The sequence below is a fragment of the Delphinus delphis genome, chromosome 4, assembly GCF_949987515.2.
Source record: "Delphinus delphis chromosome 4, mDelDel1.2, whole genome shotgun sequence".
In the NCBI taxonomy this organism is placed as follows: domain Eukaryota; kingdom Metazoa; phylum Chordata; class Mammalia; order Artiodactyla; family Delphinidae; genus Delphinus; species Delphinus delphis.
The window spans coordinates 131,671,334-131,685,213 of record NC_082686.1 but is presented as its reverse complement, the minus strand read 5'-3'; the positions used below and the strand labels follow the sequence as shown (position 1 = coordinate 131,685,213).

The window sequence follows — 13,880 nt, the reverse complement described above, 5'->3', positions numbered from 1 at the left end:
TTTTAACAGATAACCCAAGTCCATTGGATGAATAATAGATTTTTCTGATATGAAGGAAAATCATTCTGCGTATGTAAGACTGTCCACCTTGATTATGCATGCCACTGCAAGGAATTTGGGTCTGGGATGAAATGCAGGAAGTCAAATATAATTTTGGAAATTTCATTTTCTGATGGGCATATATTATTTATGAAGGTTTGGGTTGTAAGTAACAGAAGATCCAATTTAAACCTTTTTAGCTCATATACCTGGAAATCTGAGAAGCATGTAGATTTCAGGAATAGTTGACCCAAAGGCTCAATGACTTAGTTTTATTCTCTCTCTACACTATACTACTAAGTTTTATTCTCTCTCTACACTATACTACTATAGTGAGGGCTCCATCTCAAGGCTGGTTCCCCTTATTTGTATCCAAAGCAAGAGTCCTTAGCTTTGCTAAGATTGACCAGCCCTGACCAACCCCTATGGTCAAAGGGCAGCTGTGAAGTTTGGCCTGGGAGGCCTAAAGCAGCGATTGTGCCCAAGGGAACAGGATTAAGTGAGGGTCGGTTCTATTCAGATCTCATGGCTGCTATTCTATGAGGGAGGAAAGAAAACCACAATGTCCAAACCACCCCTAATTGTACCATGGAAGACAGAACATTACCTCTGAATAAGTACATAATTACTTTTGTCAATCAAAGTGTAAAGGAAGCACAAAGGAAACTTGTATTGTTCTGCCTGTATTGTATGTATTGTCCCCCTATAGTTGAAGAATTTATGTGAAACCATTGGCTCTCCTTGGCAGCTTTCCCAGTTCCATCCCACATTCAATTAGAGACTGGAGTCAGAAATGGATTTTGTAGCTTATACACCATGGTAACGGGAGGCCATAGCTAATCTTGTGTCCTAGCTTTTGTTGTTTAGAATGTGTGGGCAGAAAGAGTCAAATGGCCTCTCCTCTGTCTGGCACAAGCGTTCTGCTCTAAATCAAAGTGAAATAGGCCTCAGCGGCATTATCTCAAATGGCCGATTTAAAAAAATCACTCACAAATTAGGCTGTTCTCCAAAGTGTGTTTTGAAACATTGATTTGCTTAAGTGACTATAAAATCAGTAATATGGTTAAGACTCAAATTAATGGGCTGGTATAGCCTTTCAGGTTTATTTCACAGGCTCTACTTGGCCAGAACATTTTGCATTGATTCTTGTCATCCTTAAAGCAGACAAGGCACCACACTCCTTCCTCTGGAGAATCCAGAAGTAAAACACTGTCACCCCTCAAGTCCCTGGAGGTTGTGTGAGTGTGTATGTGTGTGTGTACATCTGTACCAAATGTGCTCACTTATGAACAGAGAACTGTGTGTCTACTCTGTACAAGCACTTAATCTAAATCATTTTATTTAATCTTCAGAGTCATCATATTAAATACGAGTCCAATTTCACAGATAAGGAAACAGGTTTGCAGAGGCTAATGATTTGCCAGCTGTCCTAGAGCTGTAAGTTGCAAAGCCTGACTTGAACTCAGGTCCGCCTGCGGTCACAACTCAGGATCTGACCCACCAAGCTTCACCGCCTCACTCTTTGTCTGGGAGTTGCATTAAAGTTTTCATTTTGCTGTTAGCTTTGCCTGCTTCCCTGCCCTGTCAAACTCTATATTCATTGACTTGCTACTGATTGAGCACCTGCCATATGCCAGACGCTGTTTCAGGAGACACAGCAGAGAACAAAGCAGACAGAAATCTCTCCCTTCAGGAGCTTACATTTTATCAAGAATAAGCTCAGTTGTCTGTGTCCTGCTCTCCCAGATTTTCCCCCTAAATATCCTTTTCCTTCCAGTCCTTCAATAAACTCAGAGCCTCTTTCCCAAAGGCTCCTTGCCCTGAAATATGATTCAACATTTCAGATTCCTAAGGGCAATGGGAATTTGCTTTTATTCTTCTGATCCAAGATACTCAGCTGCCCCATTGTTTTGGCTTCAGGGGAGGCATCGGAGCCCTAAATTGACTGCTTGCCCAGTGGTGCATGGGCATATGTGCACGGGGGTGACCAGTGCGTCGAGGGATGGGTGTTTGGACTTAGTGTCGCAGGCCCAGTTTCCAGCGGAGCAGGTCCTGAGATAGAGATTTTCAGGCAAGAAGTTTGTTGGGACGGGCTCTCAGGCACAAACTGATCAGAGGGAAATGAACTGCTGTGCAGCTACTTGACCTTAAACTGGCTTCCTCAGTTTGGTAATACCAGGAACATGTATTTGACTGGCTTCTATTATTATTTAGTTCCTTTTTCTCTTAAGGACTATGATATTATTTTCTTTAGTTATAGTTACATTTGGACCTCAAGTTATACAGATTATCTCCTTTAATCCTCAAAATACCCCAATGAAATAGATATCACCATCCCATTTAACAGAGGAGGAGACTGAGGCACAGAGAGGTTTGGGAACATCCATGTGGTTACACTACTACGTGGCAGAGCTGATATCTGAACCCAAGACTACCTAACACTGGGGCCCGATCTCTTACCACTGCGCTACACTGACTCTCCCCCTTTCTCAAGGTTGGCCTCAGTCTCCTCTAAGTTTAGTAGTTAAGATATACTCTTGGACTGTCTATGACCTATTGAAATCATTTATCAAATCATTCAACAAGCATACCATACTCTGGACAGTGTTCAGGACACCAGAGCTATGATTTATAAGACAGACCCTCAGAAGATCTCACAGGATGGTGAGGGGCTTCAGAGAAGTAAAAAGGCACTTAGGAGACAGAGTAATACGTGCTAAGCTGTGGAAAGCCTTGTGTACAATGGAGTACATAGGAAGGCTCTTAACAGTCATGGGGGTAGGGAGATGCTCCGTGAAAGTGTCAAGGAGGGGACGTATGAGCAGGAGCCTAAAGCAAGTATCCAGGTAAACGTGTGTGTGTGCGCGCAGGAGTGGGCATGGGGAGATGTTCTAAGAAGCAGAAGGTTGCACATGCTTGGAGTGGACCCAGAAATTGGGAGAAATCCAGGATGTCCGGAGCCCCACTTGAGAGGTTGGACATGGTAAGAGCTGCGACCGGGCAGGGGCAGATCAGGAAAGCCTTCCAAACCCCGTTACAGACTGGGTTTTGCCCTGAGAGAACTGGGAAACCACTGCAGTGTGTTAAATAGGGCGACATTATCCAATTTGCTTTTTGTTTTGCCAGTATGTTTTTATTCTGTTTTCTTTTTTAAAGCTTTATTGCGATATAATTCCATACAATAAACTACACGTATTTAAAGTATACATTTGGTATATGTATAACTGATTCACTTCGTTATAAAGCAGAAACTAACACACCACTGTAAAGCAATTATACTCCAATAAAAATGTATATATATACTTTGAGACAAGAAGAACCTAATACAAAAAAAAAGTATACGTTTGGGTGAGTTTCCACACACATATATCCTGCTGAAACCATAAACACCATCAGGAGAGTGAACATGTCCATCACCCCAAGCATTGTCTCCTGCCCTTTTTTAAATCCTCCCTCCCTGCCTCACTCCTAGCCCCAGACGAATGCTGATCTGTGTTCTGTCAGTAGAGATTAGTTTTTATTTTCCAGAGCTTTGTATAGATGGAATCAAAATTTATATGTATTCTAAAGAGTACACATTTTTGTATTATTTCAGCAAGATTATGGGGACTGCCAAGTCAAGAATGGATAAGACTAGGGGCTTTAGCCAGTGAATTATTAGCTAAAGTAACTAACACCTTCGGAAAGGGGCTCTTTCTGAAGTCACTCTGTTCACTGCATCACAAAGTGGCAAAGCTACCCCCTCTCCTGTCTCCTCTTAGGTCCTTGTTTCCGGGAGACAGAAACCTAATTCAAGCTGTCTGGACTGTGTGCGCACGCACACGTACACAGGATTTTATTGGCTCTGCCGTGGAAAAGCCCAGCAGTGGTTGCCTTTAGGCATTTCTGCTCAAACGACTTGATAGGACTTGGTTTTTCTTGATCACTTAGTTCTCACCTCTTTCGCCTCCTGTAACCACCGTTTCCGTTGCTGTTGTTGTGAGGACATTACGATCTCAGAGCAACTTTCATTGTATACAACCCCCAGTGTTGTTAACTATAGTCACTGGGCTGCACACTAGCTCCCTGGAACTTATTCATCTTGTAATTGGAAGTTCGTGCCCTTTGGCCACCATCTCGCCTCTTCCCCACCCTCCAGCCCTTTAGAGAATATTTATTGTGTTTATTTAAGCTCTTGCCTGGTGAGTTCCAATCAACGTCTGCTGTTCTGTTTGTCGTCTTTAGGTGCAAGGTCATTTCACCCTGGCAACTCATGTTCCTGTTTGAAGCGATCCTCTCTGGTTTTCAGGAAGAGCCAGATCCCTCCACGGGAGTTTAAGGAGAAGGGAAGGGACGAGCCCCTGGGCAGACCACTTTGGACCCCACAGAACCCCAAAGACTACAACTTTTGGTACCGCGCTGCCAGGCACCTCCTGTGAGCAGGGGTTTCCTAGGTTAGAATCCGTCATCCTGGGGAGCTTGAGCGGGGAGAGGTGAGTGAGCGGATGCTAAGTATCAGCTGCTGGTCCTGTTTTCATCAGCTCCTCACACCAGCAGGGCTTCTGCGGTACTTTTACGTACCCTGACAGCACTGGCCGCCTGCACTGATGCTGGAGGTTTCTGTGGCCAAGAGGCTGCTCTGATCCATCCAAGGCCAGGCCATGGAGAGGGAAGAGAATTTAGAGTTCTTTCTCTGCCCATACCCTCCATCTGCTCTGCCCTCCTGCTGTCTCCCCCATCACACCTGCCTAGACAGGCTGCCTTCTCCCCAGGGGCATCTCACACTTTGGAGGTGTTGTTGGTAGTTTTTCAGATGCACGACTGCACCTGCTTCTACAGCTTTTCTAGGGAGGCTCTGGGTGGAGGGAGTTGGCAAGGTGTTCAGTACGCTACTTTGTCAGAGTTAGGAAAAGGCCTGCGCACACATCTCATTTTACAGAGCAGTCAGTGTGCCTGTGAGTACCACTCCTCTCCTAGAAGGAGTGATGGGGAGGGCAGGACCAGGAAACAGGGTCAAGGACCAGTACTTTTTAAGGCAAAAGAAAAATGTCAAATTTGAACCCCCTATTTTCTCTTCAGATTAAACCCAAGTTAGACATTCTTTTAGGCAATGACTCAGAAACTCTGAAAAGGGTTTAATAATAGCTCTTGATGATTCATATGAATATTTTACTCTGAAGTTGCTTGTCTTTGAGGAATGTTGGTGTGAAACTTTTGCTCCCAGGAAGTATGGGTGAAGATCTAAGTACTCACTGCTTTGTGAAGTGGTTATGATAGTAGTAATTAATAATTATATTTCTCTATGCTCTGCCAAAGCAGTTGGGCATTGCAGAAACACTTTATCATAAAGCTATAAATAGATAAGTAGCTAAAAACTTTAATTAAATTGCTTAATTAAATTAATTAAGTGGTAATTAAATTACCGTTTCATTCTTTTTTTTTAAAGTGTCTACAAACTTTAAAAAATAATGTTTGAACTAATTGCTTCAGGAGATACCAAAGATTACCATTTGCGGAAATACATTATTAGAACTAAAAGTCCAAGATTCTAAAATGCATTCGATAGCAATGCTTCGATTTGAGGCAAAAACCTTTCCTAATGATGGAACCAAGAGGGTTCTCAGCCTGATAGTTTTAGGCCTCACCTGTCACTAGCTAGCTGTGTGACCCAGGGCAAGTCTCTTACTCACTGGGCCTCAGTTTCCTCATCTGTTAAATGAGGTCACTGGAATAAATCTCTTACATGAAAGGGCTATGGGACCTTTATGCATGAGATGAGGGAGAGGGTCCCAGTGCCTGGGAAATAGACATACCACCAGTTTCTACTACTTCTGCAACCCAAGGATAAGGAAGAAAGGAAGCAGCCCAGAGCAAATTCCAACCTCAACTCCAAGAACCAGGAAAGATTTTCAGCCACCTCACAAATTATTTAAAACATAATTCAGGAGAGACCGGCCAAGATGGCGGAGTGGAAACAACTTGAGCTCACCTCCTCTCATGGGCACACCAAAATCACAATTATCTGCAGAACAACCATGAAACGATGAAAACAACCAGAACTTACCAGAAAAGATCTTCTACAGCAAAACACAAGGAAGGAACCACAAGGACGTGGGTAGGAGGCACAGACTCACAGTACAGTCAAGTCCGGTACCCCCAGGCACCAAATTAGCACCAGCACCTGGCCCCGCCCAGCAGCCTGTGGGCACAGGTGCTGGGACCCCTCAGGCTGAGCAACCCCCAGTCACCAGCAGACAGCCTGCCTACAGACTTCCTGAGCCTACAGCCACCTCTAAGCACGGCGCTGCCCACCCTGGGAAATCTTCAAGTACACTTGGATTTGGACTCATGAGCTCAAAGTAGCTCTGCAGTTTTCAGAGGCAACTGTAGCTCTCTGGACCCTGGTTTTCACATCTGTGAAATAAAAGTGTTGGATGAGGTGATCTGTCTGGACATCGGCAGCTGTGAAATGCCACGTTCCCTGATGATCTCTGTGACCAGTGTGCTCTGACAGCAAAGGACATCAAGAAGATCCCATTATTATGCTGAAAAAAAAAGATTATTTTGTCTGAAGTGGTCTCTAAATTCTGTTTTGGAAATAGGGCAGGGTGTGCATTTTTATAGGAATTTGTATAAAAAGCACTTGCCAAAGTCACACTCTTGATTATTGGAAGAATTGAGGGGAGGCCCTCAGTCTCCAGACCCCAAAGCCGGAATGCGGGTCTTTTCTACAAGGACGGAAAGAGGTGAAAGGGCAGGCTCTGCTTCTGTAAAAGTCCTTTGGAGCTTGCTGACTGTTTCAGTTTCAGCCACACTCAGAGGTGCGCTCTTGCTGCTGCTCCCATTTTCCGCATGAAAGTTGCTAGGGCTCTTTCAGACTTTCCTTCTGAATTACTACAACACGGTTTTAGGATTATTCCTATTTCACCTGGAGGCTTTCCTTTGAATGTACAGTGTGTGTGCACACATCTGTTTACAGTTTGCTGAAATCTCAAGTGTGATTCCATAACATCTCAGTTACTTTTTCCATGGGGGATGGATGTCTCCCTCATTTTAAGCCTAAGTCAGGGCTGCCCAAGGCTTTTCGCATCAGGGCACTCATAAAAATGGTATTTGCACAGTGGATGGGGCTACTTCAGAGCCTGAGGTGCCTGTCTGGAGACTCCAGCCTTTACGTACCCCGTCCCAGCCCAGCATCCCTGAGGACTGAGGGCATGACAAGGCCACCATCGTGTCCCATGCATGGCTCACCAGTGTGCAAACTGCTCCTGGAGAAACTAAACCCCAGCCCAAGCCAGTGGGCAAACTGGGCTTGATATACCAGAGCACTCTTGTCAGACAGTCTTCCAGGAATGGATGTGCTGGAGCATGAAATGTATCAGAGAGGTAGATATCATGAGAGAGAATGGAAAAGTGGAGCAGCCCAGGGTCCATCAACAGAGGAACAGTTAAACAAACAATGGTGCATTTATGCAGTGCGGCTTACTTGTTAGTAAAAGGGGATTACAGATTCCATGCAACCACATGTATGAATGTCAAAAACACACTGAGTGAAAGCTGGGCTGAGAGAGAACATATTGTATTGTTCCATTTACATGAAGCTCTAGAATATCCAAAACTGACCTGTAGGGGTGAGGTGGGGTGGTGGGCATGGGGATGGACTGGAAAGTGCAGTAGGGAAATTCCTGGGTGATGCAATGCTTTTTATCTTGATAGAGGTTTGGGTTACACGAGTGTATGGGTTTGCCACTTAAGATTAGTGCATTTCATCACAGACACAGAAAACAAATTTATGGTTACCCAGGGGAAAATGGGGACCAGGGGGAAGGATAAATTAGAAGTTTGGGGTTTGCATATACACACTACTATATATAAAATAGATAAACAACAAGGACCTACTACATAGCACAGGGAATATACTCAATATCTTGTAATAATGGAAAAGAATCTGAAAAAGAATATGTATACACACATATATGTATAACTGAATCTCTTTTCTGTATACCTGAAACTAACACAACATTGTAAATTAAGTATAGTTCAATTTTTAAAAAATGGTTAAAAAAATGATTAGTGCATCTCACAGTACATAAGCTTCATCTTAAAAAAATAAATATTGAAGCTCTAGCTACTAGTACTATGTGTGCTGAAAAGTTTAGTGTGAAGGATGCTGGCATCTGCAACTTACATTGCATTACATCACAAAATATGATGGCTGGATAAAGGGTGGATAGATGAATACAAATGTAATAGGGCAAGTAAAGTAAAATCTTAGTGGTAGAATTTAGGTGGTGGGTACATGGGTATCCTCTATATAATTCTCTGAACTTTTATTTATGTCTGAAACTTTTTATAACAAAATGTTAGACAAAACATGTGGGCCTTGTCATGCCCTCAGTCCTCAGGGATGCTGGGCTGGGACGGGGTACGTAAAGGCTGGAGTCTCCAGACAGGCACCTCAGGCTCTGAAGTAGCCCCATCCACTGTGCAAATACCATTTTTATGAGTGCCCTGATGCGAAAAGCCTTGGGCAGCCCTGACTTAGGCTTAAAATGAGGGAGACATCCATCCCCCATGGAAAAAGTAACTGAGATGTTATGGAATCACACTTGAGATTTCAGCAAACTGTAAACAGATGTGTGCACACACACTGTACATTCAAAGGAAAGCCTCCAGGTGAAATAGGAATAATCCTAAAACCGTGTTGTAGTAATTCAGAAGGAAAGTCTGAAAGAGCCCTAGCAACTTTCATGCGGAAAATGGGAGCAGCAGCAAGAGCGCACCTCTGAGTGTGGCTGAAACTGAAACAGTCAGCAAGCTCCAAAGGACTTTTACAGAAGCAGAGCCTGCCCTTTCACCTCTTTCCGTCCTTGTAGAAAAGACCCGCATTCCGGCTTTGGGGTCTGGAGACTGAGGGCCTCCCCTCAATTCTTCCAATAATCAAGAGTGTGACTTTGGCAAGTGCTTTTTATACAAATTCCTATAAAAATGCACACCCTGCCCTATTTCCAAAACAGAATTTAGAGACCACTTCAGACAAAATAATCTTTTTTTTTCAGCATAATAATGGGATCTTCTTGATGTCCTTTGCTGTCAGAGCACACTGGTCACAGAGATCATCAGGGAACGTGGCATTTCACAGCTGCCGATGTCCAGACAGATCACCTCATCCAACACTTTTATTTCACAGATGTGAAAACCAGGGTCCAGAGAGCTACAGTTGCCTCTGAAAACTGCAGAGCTACTTTGAGCTCATGAGTCCAAATCCAAGTGTACTTGAAGATTTCCCAGGGTGGGCAGCGCCGTGCTTAGAGGTGGCTGTAGGCTCAGGAAGTCTGTAGGCAGGCTGTCTGCTGGTGACTGGGGGTTGCTCAGCCTGAGGGGTCCCAGCACCTGTGCCCACAGGCTGCTGGGCGGGGCCAGGTGCTGGTGCTAATTTGGTGCCTGGGGGTACCGGACTTGACTGTACTGTGAGTCTGTGCCTCCTACCCACGTCCTTGTGGTTCCTTCCTTGTGTTTTGCTGTAGAAGATCTTTTCTGGTAAGTTCTGGTTGTTTTCATCGTTTCATGGTTGTTCTGCAGATAATTGTGATTTTGGTGTGCCCATGAGAGGAGGTGAGCTCAAGTTGTTTCCACTCCGCCATCTTGGCCGGTCTCTCCTGAATTATGTTTTAAATAATTTGTGAGGTGGCTGAAAATCTTTCCTGGTTCTTGGAGTTGAGGTTGGAATTTGCTCTGGGCTGCTTCCTTTCTTCCTTATCCTTGGGTTGCAGAAGTAGTAGAAACTGGTGGTATGTCTATTTCCCAGGCACTGGGACCCTCTCCCTCATCTCATGCATAAAGTTCCTATAGCCCTTTTGCCTTCAAATTTTCTTCAGTGCCTGGAAAGGTGTTTGGAACCATGGTGAAGGAAAGGGTCAGGTAGGGCATTAGCCTCTTCCTCCCAACCCCACGTGACAGTGAGGCTCTGTAAGCTGCTGCCAATGCCTGTGGCAACAAGACCCTGACTGTGGGGTGGGGGGGTGGGAGAAACAGCATTTGCACCTAGTGAATGAATGGTATGGGAGTTGGGGCAGGTGACGCGGCACTGCTCCCAGGGAGGAAGTAATCTCTAACATCTCCAGCTGGATGGTGGCTCCTTTTGGAGAAGGCAAGGAAGGAGGACCAGAGCTGAACTTCACTGGGGAAAGGGTTGAGTGCCCTCCAGCGCTCTGCTCCATCAGCCAGCCTCAGGCACCTGCTGCTGCCTTTTGGGGAGCCAGCTCTGTCTCCCAGCTATGATGTGCCATCAGCCCCACCCAGGAGGAGCTTAAAATGCCTGCAGGGTAGGTTTCATCACCCCCATTTTAGAGGTGAAGTAACAGATACCCAAATGATGAAGAGAGTGGCACAAGTTGCACCGCTGGTAGTAAGTGGAAGAGCTAAGGCTCCAATCAGGCTTTTGGCCCCAACTCCAGTGCTCTCAGGTCTGTAACTCAGCATAGTCGTTTGGAAAGTTCTTCCACTTTAGTATTTGTAGGGCCTTGGACAAGACGCTTGAGGTTCTAGTAGAGATGATGTGAAGTCATATATGTGGAAGTGTTTACCACAGTGCTAGCAATAACAGGAGCTCAATAAATGGGCTAGGCATGGCAGGGTGGGAGTCAGGGAGGTAAAAACAAGAATAACACTGGGTCTTGGCCCTGAGGAAGTTCATTGTTATGAGCAGTTAGGCTCATGACCTGGTTTTGAACCATGGCTCACTGTAAAGCTGTGTCACTTTGGGAAAGTTTCTTATTCTCTCCATGCCTTGGTTTTCTCATGTGTAAAATGGGTATAATTGCAGTAAATACTTCCAAAGGTTATTGTGGAGATTAAATGAATGAATGCATGTGAATGCTTTGGCCATGCCTGATCACAGAAGGCTTGTGATACACTATTATATAAATATGTAAAAATGTAAATAAAAGATTTAGGGAACAGACAACAAAAACAATGGAAGGAATGACACAAGAGAAAAATGGGAACTTTTCAAGTATGTTCTAAGGAAAAAATTCGCTGCTATGTTTGGAAACACCTGCAAGGTACAACTCATGACCAGATGGCAAATGATCTCGTTCTTAGTTGATCATGAAACAGAGTCCAGAGGATGATGCCAAATCTTTCTTTAAAAAAAAGTGCCGTCTACTTATGCTATGGTTCATTCTAGGCATCTTCTGCAAGGTCAAGTCCTCTAAACTTTCCATGTTCCACCTGGAGAAAGTCTTTGGTATAGAGCATTGTGTTCTTTTCCTTTTGCTACTGTAGCAAATTAGTGCAAAGTTAGTGGCTTTAAGCAAAACAAAATTACTATTTTGTAGTTCTGGAAATCAGAAGTCTAAAATCAAGGCTGCATTTCTTCTGGAGGCTTCAGAGGAGAATCTGTTTCCTTGCATTTAACAGCTTCTAAAGCCTGCCTCCATTCTTTGACTCATGGTCCCTCCCTTCATCTTCAAAGCCAGCCATATGTAGCATCTTTCCTCTCTGACCTTCCACCGGCCTCTTATAAAGATCCTGGTGATTATACAGGGCCCACCAGGATAATTCAGGATAATCTCCATATCTCAATGTCCTTAACTTAATCACACCTGCCATATAAGGTAACATATTCACAGTGCTGGGAATTAATGTGTAGACATCTTTTGGATGCCATTATTCAGGCCTATCACAAGCATCTCCAAGCCAAACACATCTTTCCTTTGCTAAAATGGGCAACCTTGTTTAGAATAAGTTGCAGGATCTATTATGCAAATTCTTCACCCCACCATGTGTAAGGAGAGGAAAAAATGCCAATGGTGAGGAGAAGTAAGAACCCTGTCCTACTACTCATCCATATAATAATTGCTGTGGGAATTCTGGTGAGATCAGTAAGGGCAGTCTTTTTTTTTTTTTTAATTATAAGAATGAATTTTACTATTCACCTTTATCTTGCACATCAAAATTCATTGGACATTGCAATCGCTGCACACACATGGGAGAAGCAGTGAATGCCAGACATTTCCTTTGTTCATGTGCCAAGCTCATCGGACATCAATCACAAGACCCAAATTCAAAGATGGGAGTTTCAGGACTTCCCTGGTGGTCCAGTGGTTAAGATTCCACTGGCAGCTTCCACTGCCGTGTGGCATGGCCGAAAAAACAAAACAAAAAAATGATTGAAGTTTCAAGGATGCAAAGGTAGACCTTTCTGGTAGGGGTTACCAGAATTGCTCCTCCTCATGGATGCTGACTAAAACACTTAACCTGCTGAAACCCGGGATTGAACCAGGGACCTTTAGATCTTCAGTCTAATGCTCTCCCAACTGAGCTATTTCAGCACCTTAGGGGTGAGCTGCCCTGACACTCATTTTTCAAAACTGAGATTGTTTTCAATCCATTTTTAGAACATTTCAGACTTCGAAAGTGTTGCTCTCTCATTGTCCAATATACTTATCCACCCAAAAAGTTAGGAATGTCTAACTTTTTGGGTGGATAAGTTAGGAAAGCACCATGTATGGTGCTTGCATCCAATTCCTGGTGGTGTGGGATGGTAGGAGGAGAGAGACAGAAGAGAAATGATGGGGATTCACTGGAAAGTCTCTCTGCTCCTCTGACACAGTTCAGAAAATGACAGAAAAAAATTTTTTTTAATTTCTTAGAGTCCCTTATTTTTTCTCTTCTTTTCATTTGTTCTTGAATAATATTCAAAGATTCTGAGAAATGGATTAATTTTTGTTAATGTGGAATCAGTTTTCTGTTTCCTGGTGATAATTTCAAGTGAGCTGGTTTCTTTGTTTTGTACGCTTCCATCTACTCTGTCATAGTCTTTTGGTCCAGGTGAGAAGGTCTTGGAGAGGACTGACCTGGCTGAGAAGAAACTAAGAGCAGGAATGGTAACAATTTGGGTTTAGAATTTACTATTCTTGAGCATAGCCGTCCACCAAAAATAGTCTAATTTAAAAATTGTAGAAATAATGGAGTTAACAGAATAAATTTTCTGACAAAAGGAAGTAGCTTTGCCAAAGAATACAGAAAATAGGTATATTTCCTAACATACCGAAAAAAGAGGCAACTGTCACTTGGGGGTGTAGCTCAGTGGTAGAGCCCATGCTTTGCATGTATGAGGCCCCGGGTTCGATCCCCGGCACCTCCATGAGGATTTTATCTTTTTTCTCATCTCCAAGGTATTTTATACCCATACCTTCCTTCAGTCCTGTGGAATATGCTCTCCTACTTTTCCACTTTTCACTACTTTTTTTTCCCTTGCTTACATGGAAAGCAAACATGATTGGTGCAACTGCAGAAGGAATAAACAAGAGAAGAAGAAGGAAAAAAAAAAAGGCTTATTCCACATCCACTAATGTCACCAATTTAACCAGCTTTTTCACCTAGGCTACCATTTTATGATACTACTTAAGAGAAGGAAGATCCAAAGTAAGACAGGGAAAAAAATAAAAAGAAAGAAACCTGTGTGCACTTTCTTTAGCCAGAATAACTAATCCTAAAGATACTAGCCATGGGAAAAATTAGGGTGCTGTGAGCAGGATTCCAAGTACCTCTGGAAAAACACTTTGGAATGCAAACTGAATGCCTTAGACACATTCATGAACCTTTATTACATACGTGGAATAGAACACATGAATTTGAACAAGGGCTTCTCTTTCTCTGGTAAGAGCCTGGAAAAAGACAAAATAAGGAAAGCTCCACCACCGACCTACTTTAATTTTGGAGACAAAGTGTTGTTCATCCCCTGCCATAGAGAACACTTGGCTTTCAGATAAATTCAAGTAATGGAGAGGTCTTGGCTCCTAAATAGTCAACCATCTCTTTGTTTTCTTCCCATCCCTTCCACTGAATTCTCAAAA

General features: G+C 43.5%; 2 non-coding genes across 2 annotated transcripts; one reads left to right on the top strand and one right to left on the bottom strand.

Moving 5' to 3' along the window:
- Positions 1–12,280: 12,280 nt before the first annotated feature.
- TRNAF-GAA (transfer RNA phenylalanine (anticodon GAA)) lies at positions 12,281–12,353 on the bottom strand. The gene has a single exon. It is a non-coding gene; the product is annotated as a tRNA-Phe (tRNA).
- A 743-nt stretch (positions 12,354–13,096) lies between these two features.
- Positions 13,097–13,168, top strand: TRNAA-UGC (transfer RNA alanine (anticodon UGC)). The gene has a single exon. It is a non-coding gene; the product is annotated as a tRNA-Ala (tRNA).
- Positions 13,169–13,880: the final 712 nt, after the last annotated feature.